Source organism: Bos grunniens, chromosome 5 (genome assembly GCF_055505025.1).
Source record: "Bos grunniens cultivar Pamir isolate PY7600 chromosome 5, Bosgru_T2T1.0, whole genome shotgun sequence".
Classification (NCBI taxonomy): domain Eukaryota; kingdom Metazoa; phylum Chordata; class Mammalia; order Artiodactyla; family Bovidae; genus Bos; species Bos grunniens.
In genome coordinates, this window is record NC_141169.1 from 101,598,641 (window position 1) to 101,613,853 (window position 15,213).

The 15,213-nt window shown below is 39.4% G+C and overlaps 1 long non-coding RNA gene and 1 pseudogene across 1 annotated transcript; both read right to left on the reverse strand.

The window, feature by feature from the left end:
• Positions 1-1,240: 1,240 nt before the first annotated feature.
• LOC147372769 (uncharacterized) lies at positions 1,241-4,406 on the reverse strand. Its single transcript, XR_015164282.1, has 3 exons — positions 3,374-4,406; positions 2,660-2,749; positions 1,241-1,740 (listed from the first exon to the last, which is right to left on the reverse strand). It is a non-coding gene; the product is annotated as an uncharacterized LOC147372769 (long non-coding RNA).
• Positions 4,407-5,880: 1,474 nt separating this feature from the next.
• LOC147372770 (endogenous retrovirus group K member 7 Env polyprotein-like) lies at positions 5,881-7,232 on the reverse strand (annotated as a pseudogene).
• Between the last annotated feature and the right edge of the window lie 7,981 nt (positions 7,233-15,213).

The following is a 15,213-nucleotide window of genomic DNA, read 5'->3' on the forward strand; positions in this document are numbered from 1 at the left end:
CAATTGTTTCCTGATCCTCGCAGACGCCATCCCCGCTAAGAATTCTCTGGATCCACCGGGTCTGGACACTGGCAAAGGGGCTGTAAGGGATTAAGGGGGAAATAGGGGACAGAATATGGAAAAGAAGTGAAGAAAAAGGATAGTAGCTTTAAAGGAAAGGAAACCATAATATTACAGCAATAGAATTTATGGTATTAATTTAAAAAGCAGAGTAAAAGCTAAAGGTTGACCCCAATATCATTCAGACCCCAATATTACTCTTTGTGATCCCATGAACTATACAGTCCATGGAATTCTCCAGGCCAGAATACTGGAGTAGGTAACTGTTGCCTACTGCAGGGGATCTTCCCAACCTAGGTCACCCGCATTGCAGGCAGGTTCTTTACCAGCTGAGCCACCAGGAAGCCCAAGAATACTGGAGTGGGTAGCCTATTCCCTCCCCAGCAGATCTTCCTGACCCAGGAATCCACCTGGGGTCTCCTGCATTGCAGGTGGATTCTTTACCAGCTGAGCTACTAGGGAAGCCCTGAAAGAAAGGAAATAATAATATTATAGGATAGATTTTATGGTGTTAACTAAAACAGCAGAGTAAAAAGCTAAAGGTTGACTCCAATATCATTCAGTTACTGTATGTATTTTTATATCCTTTTACTTACTATATGAATACTAAAGTTATCTTTGTAAATGTCAAGGATAACTTTGTTTTAACCTTTGGATTTAGATCATATAGCAGAATATCTAACAAATGTAGCTTTTAAAAATATACTAATGGAGTTGACAAAGCCCAGGGAATGTAAAGAGCAATTTGTTCTTGTAAATACACAAATGATTAGAGCTAAGAATGAAAAAGATGAGAGAGGTATTCACCTACTTGGAAATAGCAAAAATAAAGATTTTTATAATTTATTTAAATGACATTATTAAAATAATATTGCATACTTATAATATTTTGGAGATGCACCATCTCCTTCAACCATTTAAACCACTCTCTCAGGGCTATTATTCCCACTTTAAAGATGAGGAAACTGAGTGGCAAGGAGAATGATCAACTTAATGTAGTGTTGGAGCTAGAATTTATATCCATGTTATCTGATGCAGAGTCTGGACCCTTCAACATGCTCCTTCATAATTTCTATGTATACCTGTGGCTCATTCATGGCAAAAAAAAAACCAACAAAATTCTGTAAAGCGATTATCCTTTGATTAAAAAATGAATTAATTAAAACAATGTTCCCAAAGATACTTATTCTACACCACCTAAATGTCTTTATTTAAATTTCCTTCATCCTATGAGAAACTTTACCAGTGAATATTTACGTCTGAATCATCATCATTTTTGATCACCTACTGTGAATCTGGTTCAACCAAGAATGACATTCTCCTGATTACAGATTACTGAGGAAGCAACATTGTGACAGGTAAAATAATCAAAAAGAGCATTAGAAAATTTAGGGTGTCTAGGCAAAAGAGAGCAGAACAAAGTGGTCTTTGTACAGCCATAGAACCATCAAGTCATGTGATTGTTGCTCTTCACTTGCTAAGTCCAGTCCAACTCTTTGTAACCCCAGGGACTGCAGCATGACAGGCTTCTCTGTCCTTCACCATCTCCCAGAGTTTTCTCAGATTCATGTCCATTGAGTTGGTGATGCTATCTAAACACCTCATCCTCTGCCACCCTCTTCTCCTTTTGCCTTCGGTCTTTCCCAGCATCAGGGTCTTTTGCAATGAGTCAAGTGGAGGCTAGACCAAAAGAGAAATACATTAGGTAGAGAATGATCTTCCATAACTGTCAAAAAAGAAAGGAACAATAAAAAATAAATAAATAAAAGTATATTGTTGTTGTTTCTCAAAAAGAAAAGAACAATAAAGAAAAATACCAAAAATCAAGTGTAAATCATGTGTGCACTATAACAAAAATTGAAGACAAGTAACACAGAAAGCATTTGAAATATATATGTAAATTAAGGAACTATAGTCTTAATATACAAGGGTTTTTTTCTAGTCAGTTAAAAAAAATAGCAATATAAAACTAGAAGAAAACATGAGGTAACAATTTATGAAAAAAGAAAATATATCGTCAATAAGCATTTGCAAAAAATTCTTATGTGTATAAATAAACAGTCCATCTGAGAGCATTAGCTGTCTCTCCATTCATTTGTGAGAAAAAGCATATTTGATACAGAGTAAAAAAACAAAAAGAAAACAAGACCTCACCAAGATATGTATCTAACCACATCAAATTATTTTATCAATTTGCAAATCTAACTTTATTTTTTCCTAAATAAATCATCTTAAAACGTACTAGAAGTCCTCATTGTATAATTGAATACTAGATAAAGTACACTTGCATAAACTGATCTAAAAGAAAAACTAACATTTCATAATAAATGGTGGGGGAGGAGAGTTCAGTAGGCTTTATCTTGAAAAATAAAGCACGATATTATTGGAAAATAGTTTATCTTATATTTAAGATTTAAGCTACAATTGTATATATTCAACAATCTTTAGAATGGAGAGAATTAAGTGTTGAGATTTTATGAGGGACATTATTTTTCAACCTGATTTTATAATAGCAGAGTAGTATAACTGTAGCTCTTATTTGAGTTTTATAACATAATCATATAATGTGCCACTTTTGCAAAAAAAAAAAATAGAATACCTCTCTGATTTTATTTTTATTGAGTGTCTCTTAATACTTCAGTCTTCAATTCATTCTCCTTTGAAGCAGCTACTAATCTTCTTAGTCCCCCTGTTGATTTTGTATATTTAAAGTATTAATTTGTACAATTCTGTTGTTCTCCCATTTTTCAGTAAATTTGCCTGTGATTTAAACTAATTTCTAATTTGATTTAAACAAATCTCAAAGCTCTCAGAAAATCTTAAATACTTTGGAAGCAAGGTTATTTTGCATAGCACACTCTGTGTGCATTAAATTTTAGCATCCGACAGCTGGTGAAATACAGTCAACAACTTCCTTGATGTCATGACATAGATGGAGGCTAATGCCAGGTGGGAAGAGCAGGTGCATGGCAGCCAATTTTGCTAATGCCAGGTGGGAAGAGCAGGTGCGTGGCAGCCAATTTTGCAAGTGTCAGCTCATCAGTGATTAATTTTGCTTCTATTGCTTTTGAAATTTACTACTTTCTTATACAGCCTCATAACTGCAGTGATTCTGTGAATGAAAGTTTGGAGACTTTCTATATAGTATGTTAAAATTGAAGATGCTTTGACATAATTCTTAAGTGATTCTCACAGCTTTAATGTAATACAGTCAAGACAGACATAATTATTTCCACTATATACTTGACTTAGAAAGGTTACAAACTTTGCTTGAATTCATAGAATCATTGAATAAGGTAACTGAGATTTGTACCTAAATCAGTTCTTGTGCTAAAGTCCTGTTTAATCCAATGTATTATACTGCCACCAAGTGGTATGAACTTTTATTCACATGCATCTGTAAATAAACAGGTTATTTCCATTCTTATGGATTTGGGAATATTGACGATCTCTTTATTTGTCTATTAGCAAAGTAATTTTTTTCTGTGTACCAGGGATGCTCTCCTTCAACATTCACATATTTCTGAATTTGTATGATTTTATGCTTTAGATACACAAGGAGAACTTAATTATATGAAAAGTTTAACAGGTATAGTATTTATTTTATCCAAGGTATTGTATCCTAAAATTTATTAACCTATCATTATCATTCTTACTTTAATAGGAATAATAGTCAAGATTTCCAGGAGAAATATCAATAACCTCAGATATGCAGATGATACCACCTTTACGGCAGAAAGTGAAGAGGGACTAAAGAGCCTCTTGATGAAGGTGAAAGAGGAGAGTGATAAAACTGGCTTAAAACTCAACTTTTAAAAAACTAAGGTCATGGCATCTGGTCCCATCACTTCGTGGCAAATAGATGGGGAAGCAATGGAAACAGTGACAGACTTTCTTTTCTTGGGCTCCAAAATCACTGCAGATGGTGACTGCAGCCTTGAAATTAAAAGATGCTTGCTCCTTGGAAGGAAAGCTATGACCAATCTACACAGCATATTAAAAAGCAGAGACATTACTTTGCCAACAAAGGTCCATCTAGTCAAGGCTATGGTTTTTCCAGTAGTCATGTATGGATGTGAGCTGCTAAGTCACTACAGTCGTGTCCGACTCTGTGCGACCCCATAGACAGCAGCCCATCAGGCTCCCCCATCCCTGGGATTCTCCAGGCAAGAACACTGGAGTGGGTTGCCATTTCCTTCTCCAATGCATGAAAGTGAAAAGTGAAAGTGAAGTCGCTCAGTCGTGTTCGACCCTCAGCGACCCCATGGACTGCAGCCTTCCAGGCTCCTCCGTCCATGGGATTTTCCAGGCAAGGGTACTGGAGTGGGGTGCCATTGCCTTCTCCGGTGGATGTGAGAGTTGGACTATAAAGAAAGCTGAGTGCCGAAGAATTGATGCTTTTGAACTGTGGTGTTGGAGAAGACACTTGAGAGTCCCTTGGACTGCAAGGAGATCCAACCAGTCCATCCTAAAGGAGATCAATCTTGAATATACATTGGAAGGACTGATGCTGAAGCTGAAACTCCAATACTTTGCCCACCTGCTGTGAAGAACCGACTCATGAAAAGACCATGATGCTGGGAAAGATTGAAGGCTGTGGGCGCGGGGTGGGGGGGGCGGTGGCGGGGCAGAAGGGGCCGACAGAGGATGAGATGGTTGGATGGCATCACTGACTCAATGGACATGAGTTTGAGCAAGCTCCGGGAGTTGGTGACGGGCAGGGAGGCCTGGCAGGTTGCAGTCCATGAGGTTGCAAAGAGTCAAACATGACTAAACAATAACAAGCATTCCTACTTTATAGTAAAATGACTGAAGCTTACAGATTCTATGTAAATTGCCAGTATTACACAGCTATCAGTCACCATGCCAAGCTCCCTTGTTCCTCTTCAAAGCCCATCCTTATAACCATAAATTATATTTCATACCATAGTTTTTCCTTAGTTAGAATTTTATCAAGGTTTATTCTTTCACTCCCTGTTTACTGCTTTTCTAACACAATATCTTCTGAATGACTATAAGCACCAGATCTTTTGAATCAATCCTTGAGTAATACCTTGTTCAGGTACTCATCTATGTAAACATTACAAATAAATATCTAATCAATGCCTAAATATCTGATCTATACCTGTATCACTTTTTCACAAGAAATAACCAAAAGTTTGGTTTTTTTAATGTATTTTAATTGGAGGCTAATTAGGGCACACCAACCCACCCCAGTTTGCTTGCCTGGAGAATCCAATGGACAGAGGAGCCTGGCAGGCTACAGTCCATGGGCTCTCAAAGAGTTGGACATAACTGAGTGACTTGCACACTATTTTACAATATTATGGTGAGTTTTGCAAATATGTATTGATTTTGTACTCCATTCCTGACATCAGTGGTAAAAAATTGGTGGTGGAAAAATTCTTCTCTAAAATGCTGTAATTTTTAAATCCAAATCATACATTTAGAGCTGCTGTCCAATACAGTAGCCATTAACCACATTTGAGTGTTTAAATTTAAGTCAGTTATAATTAAATAAAAATTTAAAATCTACCCACTGTTCAAATGCCCACTAGCCCCAAGTGGCTAGTGGCTACTGTTGGGGTTTTTCTCCCCGGGACTTGGAAGCGACGAACCTGAAAGAAGGACACTTGGACAGTCTCTTGCAGGGACTGCCAAGTTTATTTCTGCAGTCAAGCTTTTTTATAGAAGCAGAAACAAAGAGCTTAAAGTATGCGGCCAGGAGGGCGCATACAGAGTTAACACACAATCAGTAGAAACATTTCAAGGACAGCGCACTGTAAATGACTCATGGGCTTCTCCCACAACCCGCTCTCACAAGTAACATCCCTATTTGTTAATAACTCTTGGCGCCAAACATAACCAAAGGCAGGAGATGTCTTTCTGTCCGTAGTGCAAAGCTGCGTACTTCTGGCCCTTCGCCATTTTCCCAAGGACTTTCTCCTTTTATGGCTATTTTGCACTACGCTTCCCAACATGTCCTCCTTTTGTTTTTAAATTAAGCATGGCGGCAGCTAGTTGGACTCCATTGTGGGAGGCACAGAGTCTTGAGTAGAGACTTCTGTATCCCATAATCAAGGACAAAAAGAGCAGGGTGATTAATACATATATAAAAATAATGCTTCCTGAAAGCCAAGCTCTAGGGTCTAGAGACAATAGGGTTTGGGTTAAAGTATCATAGAATTGAGTACTATACAATTCCCTAGGTACTCTAACTTGAAAATTAGCAACTTGTTGTTTCAACAAATTGATGTCTAAACTTGAGTTACTTGTGAGATCCTGCAAATGCGCCTTAACCTTATTCCAAGGCTATTCAGTGCTGTTATAGGGCATGTTAGTCAGACAAAAAGAAGTAAAATTCCAGTGACAGCGTATACGTGTTCGGAAAGTCAGTTGCTGCATTTGATCTCCTAAGTAGATAACCACAGTTTGTAACTCATTAATTCGTGTTTGTAATTGCTGATCTATTTGAGCTTGTCAAGTCCACAGATCATGAGAGTCTTTGTGCCAAACAGTGATAAAATCATAATTTTGTATAGAATTATGTAAAGCCATACCAGACAAAGTTCCTACAGTCACAATGGAGATAAGACTTAAGATGCCTGCAATAATCCACCCAATGATGCGCTTAGATCGCCTAAGCCTAGTTTTCAACAATACAGAAAGAAATATAGAATCAGTCCAAAGCTCAATTAACTTTATGGGAAGCCATAACTCAGATCTTTGTTTAGCACAATGCTAGCATTGTGATATGAAATGGTGTGATTAAGGCAGGTATACAATGCACATGCAGTACAATTGACAATCTTGGCTGATAAGTCAATATCAAAATGCCCTACAATAAACAAATACAGAACGTGAACACATGATTGAATATAGCCAGTACTATTATATAGGAAGGTATAATTAGAAGGACAAAACACACCCACAGTCCCATAAACACTAGCGAAGTGCTCTAAGGCTGCTGGAATTTTCCAAATGTGCCATTGCTCCGGCCCCACAAGGGGGACAACAATCCTGGGTTGTGGGGGTGATAAGCCCCCGTTATACCAATTCAGCAGTATGTCCTTATCAGTCCAGAAACTTGTCTTAGATTTATGAAAGCCTCCAATGCTTGATCTATTAAACCAGGAGCAGTTATGATGTTCCTCTTGCTCGTCAGTGTCTGCTCAGCCTGATGAGTCATGTTTTTTCACTTGAGCCCATGTTGGGTAAGGATTCAGACGATGGCATTTCCTCATTGGCTCCTCCAGGGTCATTGAGACCCTTCGCATCAACTTCATCACTTTTCGAGGGAGTCTGGTCTTGGGGTGCTTCTCGGTAGCAGACATGGCGAAGGGGAACCCAGATTTCCTCTCCACCTGCAATGACAAGACCATAACCCTTGCCTAGGAGTCATAAGATTCCTGGCAGCCACTGATTAAATTGCTTATACCATATTGATGTATTGATTTCTAATTTGCTGTTTTTGTCTTCTGCAAAATGTCTATTTGCACGAGTATCAGAATTATTTTTTGTTAAGTTTAGTTAAAGATATTAGTAATTGAGGGGAAAAAAAATAGTAATTGAGGGTTCATGAGATAAGAAGTGTATCTCCTCTTCCATATTCCCCCTTTCTGTTTTAATAAACGAGTTTTAAGGTGTGGTGGGCTCTTTCAATAATGGCTTGACCCTGAGGATTATAGAGTATTCCTGTAATGTGTGTTATGTTCCATTTTGATAAAAATGAATGAAATGAATGCGAGGTGAATGCAGGTCCATTGTCTGTTTTCAAGACAGAAGGAATCCCCATAATGGGGAAGGTGAGTAAGAGTGTGGAAATGGTGTGTTTGTTGGATTCTGAAGAGACAGGTACTGCCCAGATAAAGCCTGAAAATGTATCAACTGAGACAAAAAGCAAAGAAAACTTTCTTAAGGAGCAGTGAGTGAAATCAGATTGCTAAAGGGAATTAGGTTGTTGCCCCTGGGGATTAACTCCTGAAATCGTAGTTCGTAAGTGCAGAGGGGCGCAGACATCACAGGTTTTAATAATATGCCGTGTTTCCGTGAGAGGAATATGGTATTTAGAGTGCACTCTGTTAGCATTGGTATGAAGATTAGCATGTTCGTCACTGGCAGATGTAAAAATGGGAGCTATGAGCCTATCAACAGCATCATTTCCTGCGACCAGAGGGCCAGGTAAACCTGAATGAGCACGTATATGTGCAATAAAGGAAGGTTCCGTACGTGAACGAATTAAAGCTTGAGTCTGTGAAAAGAGAGTATATAATTCTTCATCTAGGTTGTATAAAAAGGTGGTAAGAAAATCAGGAAAAAGGGAAGAAAGGTATTTGGAATCAGTATATATGTTGAAGGATAACAGTTGAAGCGACAAAAGAGCATATAAAGCATACAATTCAACTCTTTGTATTGAAGAACAGGTAGTGGGTAATTTCTCTTTGATATCAGGGCCAACAATCCCTGCTATGCCTTTCTTGTTGCCATCAATGAAATAGGCGGGTGCATTGGAAATAGGCTGGGATGCAGTGATCTTAGTTACAATGAATTTAGTACATTGTAGAAAGTCCCATGATTTTCCTTTCGGCAGATGAAATGACATAACAGTCTGAAAATCACTTAATGCCATTTGCATGGTCAGGTTATACTGTAAGGCAATTTGCAATTCCTGTTTTGTCAAGGGAATGTGTATTACATATGGATCAAATCCAGTCAAAGTTTGTACATGGCTTCTTCCTGACACAATTAAGTGCCCTATTTTCTCAATATATGATACAATTTTTTTAGACTGTTTAGTGTGTAAATATACCCATTCTATTGGGCTGTGTTGATCTATAATTGCCGTGGGTGAATGTTCACTAGGGAATATATATAAAGAAACTGGTTGATCATAATCTAGCCGAGTTGAAAAAGATTGTTGAATGCGTTTCTCCACTAAGGCCAGTTCTTCTTTGGCCTCTTTTGTTAGTTGCCTAGGACTATTAGGGTCGGGGGATCCCCCTAAAATTTTAAATAGATTTTGTAAGGCCTAGGTGGGGATGCCGACAGATGGCTGCAGCCAATTAATATCCCCTAGCAATTTTTGAAAATCATTCAGCGTGCGTAGAGATTGCACAGAAATTTGAGTTTTTGAGGTTTGATTTTAGATTCTTCCATAACATGTCCTAAATAATTAAAGGTGCTTTCCATTGAATTTTATCTGGCGCAACAAGGAGGCCATGATTTTGAAGAATAATAGAAACTTCATTATATAACTGTTGTAAACAGAGTTCAGATTCCATAGAGAGAAGTCTATCATCCATATAATGAATTATAAATGCAGTAGGATACTTGTCTCTAATGGGTTGTAATAAAACAGATATGAGATATTGGTAAATGGTAGGGGAGTTCATCATTCCCTGAGGTAGCACCTTCCATTGGAATCTTTTAACAGAAGCCATGTGATTTATAGAAGGAACTGAAAATGCAAAACGTTTTCTATCTTTAGGGTGCAAAGGTATAGTAAAAAAGCAGTCTTGTAAGTCAATAATAACTATAGACCATCCTTTTGGTACCATAGAAGGGGAGGGCAATCTGGGTTGTAAGGGCCCCATAGGTAACATGGTATTATTAACATTTCTTAAATCTATCAACATTCACCATTTTCCTGACTTCTTTTTTTATTACAAAAACAGGGGAATTCCACGGGGAAAATGAAGGTTCTATATGAGCTTTTTGTAACTGTTCATTAACTAACTGCATAAGAGCTGCCAATTTTTCTTTAGTTAGGGGCCATTGAGGTGTCCATATTGGGATATCAGATTCCCAATCAAGGGGCAGCAGTGTTAACTCAATGGTCCCCATTAAAAATGTTCCTTTAAAGAAATTGTGGCTTTTGTTTGTTCAAGAAAATCCCATCCCCATAAATTGATAGGGATATTAGTAATATATGGTTTAAGATAAGCTACAATTTGATCAGGGCCATACACTTGTAAGTAGGATGCACTGACAAAAGTTTGTGTGGCATCAGTTTCATCCATTCCTAATAGTCTAGAAGGAGCCATAACCTTACCCCAATCGAGGGGCCACTCTGCAGCTCTAATGATTGAAATGTTAGCTCCAGTATCTAACATGCTGTGAAATTCTTTCCCCGTATGTGTAAAGTAAGCATGGGTTTCTGATGTTCCTTTAATAAGGTGGATAGTGCAAAAGTAAGGCTGATACTGCCAAAGCCTCCCTGTCGAACTTTATCAGATGCCTTCATTGGTTTAACATATGGCAAAAGTTAATAATTGTGCAAAATATTCCCCTTTTTGTAAGTATGCATTTCCTGTTTTCACAACATTTACCATAACACGTATATCCCCTTCATAATCTTCGTCCACAACACTGGTCAAAACCATTAAACCTCTCATTGTGCAGCTACTACGTCCCAAAATCAGTCCCATTGTCCCGGGTGGAATCGGGCCATAATATCCAGTGGGAATTTTGTGGGGGTTGTATAATTCTATTAGTTCCATATCATAAGGATTAGGTATATCAATGCAAGCACTCTTAGATGTAGCTGCTTGTAGTGTCATAATGCTAGGTCCTCCTTTTGTAGTGGGGCTAGAGGATGGCCCCTTTATCAGTTTCCCTGTTGTTTTTGCTGTGCACCAGGGTTCAAAGTGTTTCTATCCTTATCAGATTTAGAATGACATTCATTCAGCCAGTGAAACCCCCTTTTACATCTTGGACATACTCCTGGGAGTCTCTTCCTATTAGAAGTAGTATTATTTTTTCTGGCCTGTGTTGGCAGGCGACATTGTTTTCATATGGCCAGGCTTCCCACAGTTAAAACATTTGGTATTAGCAGCCTTTTGCACATTAGAGGTTTCCAATGCTGCCAATTTTGCTCTATGGGACATAGACCCAATGTCCCTATATGCTTTCAAATATTCCATAAGAGAGCCAGTCTCTCGAATAGGTCTGAGCACGGATCGACATTCCTCATTAGCATTTTCAAAAGCAAGTTGTTTTAAAATAATATTTTGTGAAGTCACATCCTTAATAGATTTTTTAATTGCATCCTTTAATTTTCCTATAAATTGAGAATATTCCTCTTCATGTCCTTGAATAATCTTAACAAATGAACCATCAGAGTTAGTGCTATCAACCTTTGCTTATGCCCTGCAGGCAGTTTCTTTAATGAAATATAACATCTGAGGGGTAATATTAGCTAATTATGCAATCATATCGGCCATCGCTCTTGTTCCAGTCAGTATATCACAGGTTAAATTGGCAGGGTTACCATGAGATTGCTGGTCAATCATCAGCTGTTGGGCCTCATCATTAACCCACATTTGCTACTGCAGTAATTGTTGAGGATTTAAAACCATCTTTGCTACTTGAAAAAAAATCGTGTGGCATCCAATGGTTAGCCCATCCTCTGAGAAATTCTATACAGTAAGGAGAAGTAGGTCCATACAGAGTACATGCTTTCTTAAAGCTAGACAACATGCCAAAATCTATATTAGCCCAAGTATTTTGGCCTTAGGCAGGTTGATTAAATTGCATTGGGAAAGCGAAAGTGCATGTAGGCATCTCCTGAGGAGGAGTGAAATGATTAGTACGAGCAAAGTTAGCAATTGCTGTTACAGGCGGAGCAGAAGGAAAAACCTCAGATTTGGGCTGTCCGTTGAATGAAATGACTCCCATTCCAAGTGGCTTCAATTTTGACATATCCTGTATATATATATATGTCTCTAAGTTGTTTTTCTAAGGATTGTGTCTGATTGAGCATAACATTCTTATATTTCAAAGCACCTTGCATATCTTGTTCCTTAAGCTCATATTCATGTAAAGATCGAATAGTTTTTACTTCCAAATCAACGTTATGCCCTTCAATTTGTTCTATGATAGCCCGTATGAGTGACCATGTAACCCTTGCCGATATGCTCGCAAAATATTATTCTTAACCCTTTTCCATACATCAAGATCAAGCGTCCCCTCCTCCGGGAACCATGGATTATGTTCCACTAGTATATGATAGCAGTCATTCAACTGATCTCTTGAAACATTAACACCATTTTGTTTCAAAAAATGATGCATTATAGAAATGAAAGGACTCCAGTATTCTTGCCTGGAGAATCCCACGGACAGAGAAGCCTGGTGGGCTACAGTCCATGGGGTCACAAAAGTCAGATACAACTTAGTGACTAAAGCACCACCACCACCAGTAACAGCTTGCAGACAAGCACGTCCAATAATACTGACTGATCTAAGGTCCTGGATTTCAACGCTCCACACAGTCCTTCCTTTGAGAAGGAAAAAAAACTTACTCTTCTTAGTCCTCTCACTACATTTTACTATATCAGCATATTTAAATACTTTATTGAAATATGACTGAAATAAACTACACACATTTAAAGTGGACAGTCTGAGCAGTTTTGACATATACGTACCCAGGAAAGCTTCTGGAGTAGGAAATGGCAACCCACTCCAGTATTCTTGCCTGGGAAATACGACAGGTAGAGGAACCTGGTGGGCTACAGTCCACAGGGCTGCAAAGAGTCAGAGACGACAGAGCACATGAGCACAGGAAAGCATCACATCAATCAAGATGGTGAGCAACCAATCATTCCTGAAAGTGTCATCCTATTTTGTTGTAATCCTTGCTTCTTGCCCACTTTACTCCTAGACAACCACTAATCTACTTCCTGCCACTACAGATTAGTTCACATTTTCCAGAATTTAAATAGAATCATAGAGCATGTTCTTTTTTGTGTGTAATCTCGCTTCTTTCATTTTGATTTTGAGTTCATCCATATTGCAACATTTATCAGTAGTTGATTTCCATTTTATTTTTGAGAACTGTTCTGTTGTAGAATTCCACCATCATTTGTTTATCTGTTCACCTGTTAGTGGATATTTTCATTGTTTACAATTTTTGGCTATTAAAATACACAGAATGCTGTAAAAAAAAAAAAAAAGAAAGAAATGAAAGGAATTTTACTGCTATGTTGTCCCATCCTGCTTACCTCTTTCTGCAGGGGCTCGTTGCTTTGTTCAGCCTTTCTCTCAAGTCCCTGTTCAGGTGCCACTTGCTGGGGTTTTTCTCCCCAGGACTTGGAAGCAACGAACCTGAAAGAAGGACACTTGGGCAGTCTCTTGCAAGGACTGACAAGTTTATTTCTGCAGTCAAGCTTTTTTATAGAAGCAGGAACAAAGAGCTTAAAGCATGCGGCCAGCAGAGCGCATACAGGGTTAACACATAATCAGTAGAAACATTTCAAGGACAGCGCGCTCTAAATGACTTATGGGCTTCTCCCACAACCCGCTCTCACAAGTAACATCCCTATTTATTATTAACTCTTGGCGCCAAGCATAACCAAAGTCAGGAGATGTCTTTCTGTCCATAGTGCAAAGCCGCGTACTTCTGGCCCTTCGCCATTTTCCCAAGGACTTTCTCCTTTTACGTCTATTTTCCACTATGCTTCCCAACAGCTACAGTTGTGGTTGCAACTGATATGGAATATTTCCACCATTGCAGAATGCTGATTCAACAGTGTGGGTCTAGATTCAAGATAACAGTTTTCTTCCAGATGTTGTACAAAAGGAACTCCAGCTAGTGTTTTTGAACAATGAATCATAGTTAGCTCAAAACATTTTACAGCAATTAGAAGCAATAGCCTTCTTCAGTGTGTGTGCTCATAAGATGTAGATGTTAAGATCCAAGTGAAGCAAGACTGAATATGATGATAGTGTTTAAAGAGAACCTGAACAAGGGTTTCCCTGGTGGTCCAGTGGTTAAAACTTCACCTCCCAACTTAAGGGGTGTGGGTTCGATATCTGGTCAGAGTGTTAAGATCCCACATGCCTCACAGCCAAAAAACCAAAAGAGAAAATGGACTCAATACTGTAATAAATTCAATAAAGACCTTAAAATCAAAAATATCTTTAAAAAAGAGAGACAGAACTTGAATATAGGAGAGCAATATCATGTGTGTGCTCACTTTTTAATACTTTACTGAGACCAGGTAAATACCTTTAAAGTAAATAAAAACACATGTCTCAAAATGATAGAGACTTTTGGTGAAGAATGACTTGTCTACTCTGAGAATTTCTCAGTAAAATACGCCTGAATATATACAACTTATGGAAAGTCCAGTGTGTTAGTCATTCAATCGTGTCCAATTTTTGCAACCCCATGGACTGTAGCCTGCCAGGCTCCTCTGCCCATGGAATTCTCCAGGCGAGAATACTGGAGTGGGTTGCCATGCCCTCCTCCAGGGGATCTTTTCAACCCAGAGATTGAACACAGGTCTCCTGCAATACAGGCAGATTCTTTACTGTCTGAGCCAGCTGAAAGTCCTGGAAAGTCCAGCATGGTATCATAAATTAAATTTTAAATTGAATATGTGTCACAATATGTCAGAAATTTCTAGAGCTATGAAGCTGATGGGATCTATTCAGCAAGTTCCTTCATGACTGGCAGTTTTCCCACCTGAACCATGACGCACAGAGTTTGGGGAAGTAACCTAATAGTAGTTTTTGAGCATTTCTAACCACAGTCTTTAAACTAGGCCTGGAGGATTGAAGGAGAAACTGCCTAGATGAAAAAAAGCTTCGTTGACTTAGGAAATGGCATCAGGACAGTGCAGAAAGTCAGTGAAGAGCCCCTACTTGAATTGAGGATACCTTAAGCACAGGCGGCTGCAAAGGGCACGCTCAAGCGCAGGCGGCTGCGATGGGCGCACTCAGCATGGCCGAAAGGAGCCACCCCACGTCCAAAGTCAGAGACAGAAGCCAGGAGGACCCCATGCCCAAAGGGCGGCGGCCAAGAGGAGTTACCCACATCCGAGGTCAGGGGCAGCGGCCGAGAGTACCAGACTGCAACGGCACAGGAATGGCCGAGAGGAGCTACCCTGCGTACGAGGTCAGGGGGGGCGGCCGAGAGGAGTTACCCTGTGTCTGAGGTCAGGGGCGGTGGCCGGGAGGAGATACCCCTTGCCCCAAGCCCAAGGCCAGGAGCTGCAGGCGGGAGGAGCTACCCCATGCGCCTAAGACTGAGGCCAGGGGCGGTGGGCAGAAGGAGCTACCCCACGCCCCTAAGACTGAGGCCAGGGGCGGTGGGCGGGAGGAGCTACACCATGCCCCTAAGCCTGAGGCCAGTGGCGGCGGGCAGGAGAAGAT